Source organism: Gavialis gangeticus, unplaced genomic scaffold, assembly GCF_001723915.1.
Source record: "Gavialis gangeticus isolate Ggan-Ray unplaced genomic scaffold, GavGan_comp1, whole genome shotgun sequence".
NCBI classification, from domain to species: Eukaryota; Metazoa; Chordata; order Crocodylia; family Gavialidae; genus Gavialis; species Gavialis gangeticus.
The window spans coordinates 24,231,612-24,242,957 of record NW_017729030.1 but is presented as its reverse complement, the minus strand read 5'-3'; positions in this window follow the sequence as shown (position 1 = coordinate 24,242,957).

Genomic DNA, 11,346 nt, shown 5'->3' with positions numbered 1-11,346 from the left:
CTTCACTGGTGCTGGGGCCTCTACATGACACAGTAGTGTACTCCAGTGATGTCTCCTCCTCTCTTACAGCTTCAGTCTGGTCCACCACTTTAAACGACAACAGGTAATAACTTAGTAAGCAGCACAGTCACACTAGCAACATGTCAGGCAGCCAATCTGTGACAGACTAGAGCAGGGGTGTCCAACCTTTTTGAATGTGAGGCTGGATCATGAACTTTTTATCACCCAGTGGGCCAGCGAGCCATATTCAAATACCTCACAGGAAGCGGTATCACATCACCCCCCCGAAATGAAACTACAGTGTTTACTTTCGTTTCCCATTGCAGCACCTCAGGCCTCAAAAAACAGCTTGGCGGGCCGCATGGCGGCCTGGGGGCCATATGTTGGACAAGCCTGGACTAGAGCCTTTCTTTCCTTTCCTGCAGGAGCTTCTTCTCCAGCAGCTGCCAGAGAACTCTTCCTGCCAGTTCCCCTTCACCCTCAGGTCGCACATGGTGGCCAGCATGGGAACCATACTGGACCACAAGGGATCAAGCCATTTCCTGATGCCCTCCTTCAGCTGCCTCACCAGTGCCTGCATGTCTGGCAACAGTGGCTTGCCCCAGCCAGGAACACTGATCCCCTGGAAGCTCTCTATTTGGCTCTGAAGTTCCCTCACTACAAGGATCACCTGGCTAAGGAGGGCATCACCAGCTCTGAGGGTCTCGGTGGCCTCAAGGAAGGGCTTGAGTACCACCAAGATCTAGGAGATGGCTGCATCAGTCCCCTGTGAGGGAGAGGTATGCCGATCTCCACCCCTGATGCTCCAGATGTCCAAGGTCCAGTGTAAAGTCACCTGCAGACCTGCTTTGCACAGTTCCTCCCTCAAGTACTCCCTGCATGCCTCATACAGGAAGAGCACCACTGTCCTTCTGAAGGTGGTGCATGTGGGTACTTGGTATGATGGAGCCATGAGTTCCATGAGCCACCTAAACTCTGGCCACTCAACAAAGGAGAAGGACTGGTCATCCACAGCAAGCATCTCTCCAATGCTCTGGGTGATCTCACTTACCCGTGCAATGCTCCCTGCCACACACTTTCTGTCTGCCTTTTCCCCACTGTTCCAGGGTGGCTTGCCTCTGCTTTGAGGAGACAGGAGTTTTGGAGTGAGAGGGGGACTTCCCTTTGGGCACACTCCCACTGATGCAAGACTGAGGAAGAGCAAGGGCAAGGGGATGGTACCTGCACAAATGCATCAGCATCCCCGTGGTGCTCACGTGTTTTGTTCCCTTGCCCTGGCTGGTTTCGGCTCGGCAGTGCAGGCAGATAACATGTACATGGGATCATCTACCAGCTCAAATTGTTCCAGACCATACTACCTGCTCAATTCTGGGTGCATGTGTGGATGCTGCAATTTCTCCCTCCTCAGCAGGCAGAGGCACAGCAACAGGAGAAGCAGACTCAGCTGAGCCACTTGCCTCCTCACGCTCTACCTCAGCCTCCTCTGAAGTGCCTTTTGGGGAAGGATACCTGGCTCTAGGGGAAACCTGAGGGGTGTGGAGCACAAGCTCAGATGGTTTCCCCTCCTTCCCCAGAATTTCCTTTGCTATGGCACTTAGATCCAGCTCCAGCTCTTCCTCTGGCACTGGAAATCTCATCAGGGGAAGTGATGTCAGGGTGGAGAAGACTGTCATGCTGGTGCTGCTGCTTTTTGTCATGGTGGTAGTGGGAGATGTTGTGGCTGGTGGTCTAGGTGGGGATGCAGACTCAGGCATAGGCAGTGGCACTGGCACTGCTCCCCTGTCCTTGCTGCCTGCAGAACTAGTGGAAGCCTCATGCCTGCTTGTTGTAGCAAAGCGGCTGCATCTCAGTTTGGGGAACTTACAGCTCTCCCTCTGCCTGCTCTTCTGCCCTCCCCCCCACAAAGGCTTGCCAGCTGCCTTTCCACCATGCTTCATGGTGTGTTTCATAGTGTCTTGTCTTTGCCTTGGTGTGCTGGAAAATCTGTCTCTTCTGTAATGTTATCTATTTGATTTATGTAATATATGTAGATATTAAGATAATTGTATGTATGTATTTATGTAATGAATAATATATATATATATAAATGTATGTATGTGTTTTGCTATATAAATTCTATGTTATAATATGCAATATAATTATGCTGCGCTTCCCTGCACAGTGAATGGGATTTTTTTTTGTATCCCTCCTACAGAGCACCGGGATTGGAAGGGACCTCAGGGAAGGATTACAGTCACTGACAAGCTACACAGTCAATATCAAAGCAGTCCTTCCCCCCTCATCCCCCGCCCTATCCTTACTTTCTGTTTCCCTGCAAGCTAGCCCAGCTTCAGCTTCGAAACTTGAAACGTTTCAAAACTTTCAAAACCTTTTCACTGCCCTCATTTCATTTTGAAGCTGTTTCGAAGCCCTTGGTTTCATTTAAATTTTGCTGTTTCAAGCTTGAAATGAGTCAAAACAGCGTTGAAATGAAACAGCCAGTGAAATTTCACACACCCCTAGTATTCATCCCCCTCCACTGAGTTCATTGCTGAATTGCAGATTACCATTCAAAGGATTCATGACATGGTCAGGCTTACCAGTAAAGATAGAAGGAAGGTCATTTGGTTCCAACAGTGACAGTTCCTAAAATAAATGTGTTTTGCTAATGTCTAGAGTTGTAATTAATCAAATCTTGGAGAGAGTTTCTAGAATGAGAGTTGGGGAGAAGCTCAGCAATCCAAAGAGCAAATTTCAGAGATGTTGTTGATAGACAAGGGAGAAGTTGCATAGAACACATGGTCACATAGCAGCTAGCAAGAAAAGGGAGAAACACAGGACTTACAAGGTAAACTCAAATAGCAGCCCAGTGGGCTGTCTGGAGAATTTCCTGAGAACAGTCTCTCACACATCTCTGTTTCTGCATATTTAAGAATTTAGAATGGGTTGTGTCTGACACATCTATGTAATAGCAACTGAATTTTTTTTTCATGCCATGTTCCCTGTTGCTTTTCTACTTCAGAGAATTGCTGTCACTCTTGTAACAAACAAAACATGGTCTGGGGAAAATGTCAGGAGGATGTAGCTTCCTTCGGTGCTTGTTGCATATAAGTTTTGTGGTTGTGATTTATCATGCTCTGACAAAGAAGCTTTCTCAGACTTGAAGACATCTTGGTTTGTAATGCATTCTGCAAGCTCTACTGCTGAAAAGCCTCATAATTTTCCCTGACTGGGAACTGACAAGGGAAGAAAGTGAAGCAGAAAAGCAAGCCATCTTTCTCTTCAGCACAGACGATACCACATTCCAAATTTCCTTTATGTTTGGCAAAGCCTACCTGATTCATACTATCACTTCCTCTCCTTCCACTTTCGCTGCTTCTCTCTATACCTGCTGTGCAGCTCCCTGTTTTTAGCTATATTCTCTCCATCTTACAGGGTTGGTTTGTTTGGGTTTTTTTGGAGGGGGATGGGGACAAATGCATAAAAAGTGTTGTAATAATCAAGTGGCATTTATGGATGGAGCTCAGTTCTGATACATGTTAATTAACATGCAGCAGAGCAGACTTGATTAATCAAATCTGCTGCAGCATGCTAATTAGTACACTCCAGCAGCCCCCACATCACGTGTATTCAGTGTCCCCACATTTCAAAATGGTGGAGAGGACACTTCACTAAAGCTTGTTAAAGCACCCCCACCGCCATTTTATAGCATGGGACACTGAATACACTTAATGCTGCAGGCCCTTCAGTTAGAGCGGCTTACAGAGATGCTCTAATTAAAGTGCCCCCCCACCCCAAAGCACATGAATAGATGGCCAAGCTGATTATTTTTAATTCCTTTTAACTGAATGATCCTTAAATTATCAGCGATGCCTAATGACATTGCAGGGCCTCCTCATCATGTGTACCATCATGATTAAGTATATCTGGCAGTAAAATCAAAACTCCTAGCTTCCAGGAATGGCTAATTTTTTTAATTCTGCCTTTGGTCAGGCCCACTGAAATCTAGCTGAGATAGCTGTGAAACAAAAGCACATAAACGTGGTTTGATAAATATCATCCCTAAATTATCGTGGCTATTCTGTAGTGTATGTAAGTATTGGAGTGTCCCTCACAGAAAAGATGAGTCAAGATGTGGTTATAATAAATAAAGATTATTGAGGTTACTCACTGAAGATGACAACCTGAGGATTTCTTAGGCTCTCTAGTTCTAAAACTAACTAAAAACAGCTTGTGCTGCCTAGCATTATCACACAGTGTGATCCAGCCATACTTAGGAAACATTCTGGGTTGTTAGTTATACTACATGGATTAAATGACCCTGAATATTCCCTTTAGACGATGGATGAAGGACAGGGCCCTTTTCTCTCTATCTCTGTAGGGTCAGAGTTAGCTTAATTTTAAAGACACATTTCACTGAAAACTTCCTCTACTACTTGTAAAGATTGATTGTTTCTTTCCAGAGAAACACTTTGAATGTCATACCAACACCCTGATAATACCCTTAGCAGCAAGGTACATTTCTAAATCCAAATGGTAGGATTGGTCTCAGTTGATGAGAATTTCTTTTCCATATAATGTGCATCTTAAGGCAGTATTTGGACTACCATGAGCTTGAATGTTCCTGGCATAAAGCCTAAGGATGGCTTTAGGAAGAGATATTCAGACTTTTCCTCTGGGTCTTCTTTCCAATCCCATCCCCATGGGTCTTCAGTAAGTTTTAGTGTCCATTTTGCTCCCAGAAACCTTTTCAGAATCTCCATTTGAACGCTATACCAAATCAGGCCTCTGATGCACACAATGAGGCTGGCCCCTCATGATTATTAAGAAGCAAACCACAAAAGTGACGGTTATGCCTTCTGCGTTTTCAAGCAGGAATGCAACTGTCTCAACTGTTCTTTGGCCAGACTTGTGAGCTTGGGTCAACATCTTGTTCATGGTGACTTTAACAAAGTCAAGATGGGTTATGTTTATTTATACAAAGATCCATAAGTGATGCAGTGATGACAATAACAGACAAAACAGTAGAACTGGCATGCCTGAGAATACCAACTAAACAGCAGGAAAAGAAGCTTAAATGCTTCACTAATGAAAGAGGGAAAGAATATTTAAGAATCCTCATTACTGAGATTAGCCTCTAGATACATACTCCATCAAAAATATGAGTGTATACATCAAGTTACTCATGAAATATATTGCAATAGTTTTTTATGGTTAGAATAAATAGACCCTGAGTGTTCTCAGGAATAGTCTGATTTGCTTTCCCCAAAAAACTGTCTGTTCACTTCACTGGCTAAGCTGAATTTTTCATTGCAGAAAGAGGGCAAATGACTTGTTTTCAGCACCACACAGTGGCCTGGCCATAGGTATTGGTTATGTGGTTAACTACAACAGTTGCCATTAAAAAGTCAACACTTCCCAAACATGCTGATATCTGAGGTACCACACATATTTCCTGTTTAACATCTAGAGAATAGGTTGGGCTTGGCAGGGGGGAAGGGAGGACATGAAGCTGGGAGGTTGAGAGTTAAGGGGATGGGGTTGGGTAATGAAACGGGAGGTGGAAAGGAAATGGGGGTAGGTGACGAGTAGCAAAATGAAGTGAACTACTGAAGGATACAATGAAAGAAGTAAAGAAGAAGAAGAAAAAGAATTTAAGAAGAAATAAAGAGGAAGTAAATTAAAGAAAGCCTCATTTTTAATAAATTGGGATTTGGGATTGGAGTGTGGGGCTGCTTGTCATGCTTCTTGGGGTGGCTGGGAAGTAGGAACAATGAAGGAAGGCACTTTTGGGGGAGCTATTTTCCTTGCCCCAGGAAAGAAGTCTCAGGTCATAGGGACCTGATACGGCCCCCTACCTTGTCCTCCTTGACTTCCCGTGACACCACTCCTGTGACCTGACTAGCTAGTATGTGCTCTGTAGGCTGCTGCAGGGGCTTGTACCCATGGAGTGGGAGGGGAGTTGGCTTGGTGATAGAGCCATCCCCTGGTCAGTAGAGTTCAGGAGGTAGAAAATTTGTCCACACAAAAGAGGGTGAGGGAAGGGGGCATTGCATCCTGGGGATGCTGGAGAATAGCAACTTGGGTGGCTCATTTGTGGGGAGTGGCCATGCATTAATGGACCATGAGCTCAGTAACACAGATCTGAGATAAATCTGCTCTGGCATAACTTTAAAGTGTGCTTAAAACTAGTTTTAGGTATTCCTAGTTGCAAAATCCCCAGTTTAAGAGCTCCATGAGCCACCTAAATTGAATCTGTAACAAGGCCCTAAGTGATGGCAGATGGGAGGCTTGCCATTTGTCTCAGTTACGGTGGCGCTATAGTTGATAGCAAGACTTTAAAATTATCCCGAAGTATTTTGTAGGTTATCATCACATCATGATACTCCAGCACATGTGGGGAGATAGTGGTGTAAAATAGTGCATGTTGGTCACAAATTGCTTTGAGGACAAAACTATTAGAAACATAAGCCTAACTGCTGATTCCTCAGACTTTTTTCAGAGCCCCTCAGTCTATAAATACAAAATCGTAAATATTCCATTCCCAGGCCTCTGCTAAGTCAATCTGAAGGACTAGCTATGGCCATAACAAGAGGACAAAAAAAGACAATCACCTCTGCTCCAAACTATTGTTTCAGCCTTGGAAAACAATCAAGTAACGGAAAGATAAGTATACATATGTTGCTAGGCCTTATTAAACATTTAATCATTTATAGGGAGCAACAGACCTTAGATTTGATAATACAAGTAGAGGTCTTGTTACAAAAATGCATCAAGCAAATCATTTCTGTCCCAGCCAGAATTTACTGTCTCTGCCTAAAATATTTATTTGCTCATTGAAAGAATGGTGATCTAGCCCAAAGTCTCAACGGACTTGAATGTTCAACAGGCTTTGAATAAGGGATAAAAAGGGAGACGGGCAAGTTGTTGTTAGAGTATCTGTTTTATAACAGTCATGGTTGTCACAAGAAACATGATTAATTTGCTCTTTGTCACCAACCAGCCATTTTAATTCTTATACAGTGGCAAAGATGAATAGTCAGCAGGCTTCATCCTCTTCAAAAGCTGTGCATTTAAAGAATGAAAATCTCATGGTTGAAATAGGTTGGCTGAATTATGTGAAAGCTGCAATTTGGCCACTTTTAGTTGCAATTTGACTTCTCATAATAGCCACTTTTAACATGCCAATCATATTTTTTTTTAATTAAAGGCATATTTCTTTAAATGATTAAAGAAAAACAGGCCTGCTGTTTTCCCTACTCAGATTTACTTTAGCCTGTTAACACTGAATAATTAACATAAATCATGCAGGGTATAATTTGTACAATTTCTTCTCTTACTCTAATTTACATTATATATCTGTATATAGTGTTTATATCTATATCAACAATAATTTGTCTTTAATCTGTTCTCTGTCACCAGTATAAGACTCCCATAAATAAATTCCATTTTTCTTTCCTTTTTTTGAGTGTATTTGGGAGATGGTTCAAGTGAGATAGGTTTGTTGTCACAAAATGTCATCTGTAAAATGGCCATATTTTGTAGTAGTAGTATATGACTTAAAAATGCTATATATATAATTAAATATTTGTGTGAACAAACATATATGTATTGCTTTACATTGATGGCCCTTGAAAATTGCCAAATTAGATAGGCATGAAAATGACTGTGTGTTAGACATTTGTGAATGGTGCAGTTAATTTAGCTATAACTACTAAATCAATTATTGTGTATGTTTGCCAGTTGACTTTTTGTTATGCTGCCAAATAACCTAAATGCTGGGAAAATATATCCCAAAAATCTACTTCTATTAGCAAAGCTTGCTTTGCTCTAATAAAGCTGAAAACCAGGGTACAATATCTGAGGTGTATACGCTTGAACGTTTCAATTTGATGCGCTAACATAAAAACTATTAAACACACCCAGCTGCTAGTTGGCATTTCAAATTCCACTTGGATCTCATATTAGGATTGTCATTTGGAACCTGAAAGGGGCTATAATTTCCAGACAATGAAAGTAAAAATTCAATAAATGGATACATGATTTGTTTTTACTTTACATAATCTTGATTTTAACTTGTTGTAAAGGCCCAGGAGATATCAAGTATGTGTCTATGATAAATACCAAAAACAAATATTTAGTCCTTAACTAATCCACCCAATTCCCTATCTCATATATTATTCTATAACGAAAATAATGTAAACTTATCATAGAACTCAAGGATTTTTACCTAAGCAGCTCACTGGTGAGAAGACAAACTTCAAAATACCTTAATATTCTTAAATAATTTCTGGTAATACTTTATTCCTTAGGCTTGGCTGCCAAACTAAGCAGTGTTTATGGTTAAAACAATTTTATCATATTTTAAAAATGTAGTGAACTGAATTGAAGGAAAATCCTTCTTCCTAAATATCTCCCTTGTATTCAAAACATTTGTAATTCTTCCTATGAAAGCTTGTCAAAAAATGATCAAAAACTTTTTCCCTATCTGGTAAAATTAACAAGAACACTGAGCAATAAAGCAGCTGAGTAAGAGTCAAGCTACTGTTTCATTACCACTTGGATGATTCAGGCTTTATAGACTCACAGTTGCACAGACCCAGCATTGGTGGTGTAGTAATATAAGCTACCTGCTATCTCTGTTCCACTGTAGAACAATGTCTGGAAAATGTGACCTTAGTAAGGTTTCTTTAAAGTACAGCTAGCTCTCCTGGACTCCTTTCCCTCTCATACTGGCCTCCCAGGAGATCTTGCCCATCAGTTCTCTGAATGAGTCAAAATCTGTTTTTCTGAAGTCCAGGGTTCTTCCTCTGCTGCTCTTAGTCAAAACTATTGAAGATCAAGATGTACCTCCAAGGGACAGAGCCAATCCAGCAGAATAGGAAGCAGAAGGCAAATGAAATGTGAAGCTGTTAATGAACACTGGAATAATCTGATCTATTCATACACACTTGAATTAATTCAGAACCTAGCAACACCTTAAAAAAATCTGTCTGTCATTGCAGACAGCATCATGAAAAATTGCACTCAATGTATCAATATCAACCTCTCTCCCAAAACACCAACAGCGTGAAACAATGGCTTGTGACATCCTGTCACCATAATCTGATGGATTGTCTCTATAATATCAGATGATCAAATACCTTTCTAATGAATGCAATGGAAATATTAAAATAGATTAGATAGATTGACAAATCAATGTGTCTTATTTTCTGCTTTTGGCTCTAATCCTATAAATTCTTGCTCACATGTACAGTCAGACTGATTTAGGTCCTAAGCAGTTGAAGTCAATCCCAGGCTTTTCATCAACTTCTAATTCACGCTGAATAAGGATGGGACTATTCATTTAAGGAAAGATTTGTAGATTTGTGTCATGTATCTTTAAACTTACCCAAATGCCTAATGTTCTGGTGGTCTGAAATTGGTGGGTGGCATTACTATACAGTAACATGATACCATAGCAGAGGGCACCAGTGTGAGTTACTGACTGGATTTAAGCTCCAAATTTTTAATTTTTTTATCACATCAGAACAGAAATTGTTTGTAACATCAGTGAACGGTTGGCTACAGCTCTCTAATCAAGAGGCAAAGAAAGTTATGTATAATGGCTAAAACAGACAGCAGGTTGCAAATTTAAACTATTCTGACTTCATGATATATTCCAGTCAGTAACATAAAACAAAGGAAATATTTTACATGTGCTGCCTTTTGGGAACAAGAGAAGATATGGAGGTCAAGCATGGTTTTACTACATTTGCAGATAAATCTTTTCAATAGTGCTATTTTTTCTAGCGGTGTGATGTTGGCTGCAAAGCAGTGGAAAGATCAAACATCTTTGTAGCCAGCTGCTCAACATTGGTCACTGCCTTACAAGAACAATGAACTAACTCATCAGTGCAACTGAGCGTTACTGTACATCACCCAATGGACACAAAGGGAAGTCATGAATGACCTTGAACACTCTACCAACAGTATGTGGCCAAGATCATTAATGATGTCAATCCATTATCTCCACATGAGATCTGACAAGCTATGAGAGACACAGTTCACTCTGGAACAAGGTTTTAACAGCTTGCAGTTGGAATTGCATCTGAGTTGCGATAAAATAAACTTGGTATATATTAGAAACAATTTCTTCTATCGTGCCTTGACAGAACACAGATACATAGACAAACTTAATTGGGTGTCACGTATTGCATATATAAAATATATAACTATATATATATAGTTAAAATATAACTATAAAAATAATCACACACTATAAGAATCTCATACATGTCACCAACACATATAGATCAGGCTTCCCAACAAGTCCTGAAAAGTATCGAAAAATAGTGACATTAGTCACCATCCTATCACCTTATGATACTCAGGTCCTATTTCTCCAGCTATTTTTTTAACATCCCATTAGACATATTACAGATCTAAGAACAAGATTCTCATCACAGACAGCTGAAGCTTTAAAAAAATAACATATGAATAAAGGAACATCTATGACATAACTGAAGACATCATAATAAACTCTTCTATCTAAGTAGTTAAATCTTATTTAAGTATGATTTTCGGTCATATTAGCAGTTAGTTTTCGGCTTTGTGAGCTAAGGTTTACAGGTCTTCTAGAAGAGAGAATGTAAAGGAGAAAGGAAGTAGAGATATGGCAGATAGGGCCCTGCAGGAAAAAGTCTATTTTATTATTTCCTTTGGCTTCAAGTGAAGCATGTGCTTCAGTGTGTTGTTGGACCAGGACCAAAGTATGTAAAATAAGGCTGTAACTCTGTCTGTGGTACCACTGAAAGATACCAGTGGAATTGCTAAACTACAACACTTAACATTTTTGGGTCTCTAAAAACTTTTCTTATTTGAAAGGGGCAGATTTCAAATTCTGTTTAGAACTGTTATCTACGGTACCTACAAAATATAGGGTACTTATCCAAAGTTTTCTCAAGTTGTTTCTAAGACCTTGTGATTGTGACATAAAAGAAAAATGTCTATAGATTGGAGGACTTCTGGTTCTAATCCCAGCTTGGAATAAAAACCATATATATGCAAGAAAGGGAGAAATCCGAATGCACAAGAAATGGTTTGGTTCCAAACTACTGCTACAAGAAAATGGTTCTTTTAAAATATTTATAGTCCACTACATCTTTTTTCAACATTTTTTCTAATTCATGTTTTTGGATATGAAACAAACTACATTCGATAGTGTATCGGGACTGGAGTAATCACAGAACTTATGCCAGTAGATGTCCTTGGGCACACCTACACGAAACGTTTTACTGCACAGTAGACTAACATACTATGCAGGTGTGGCTGGTGAACTCAGACTGGTGGGGTGGTGGAGCATCCCACGGGAGTGGGGCGGGGGGG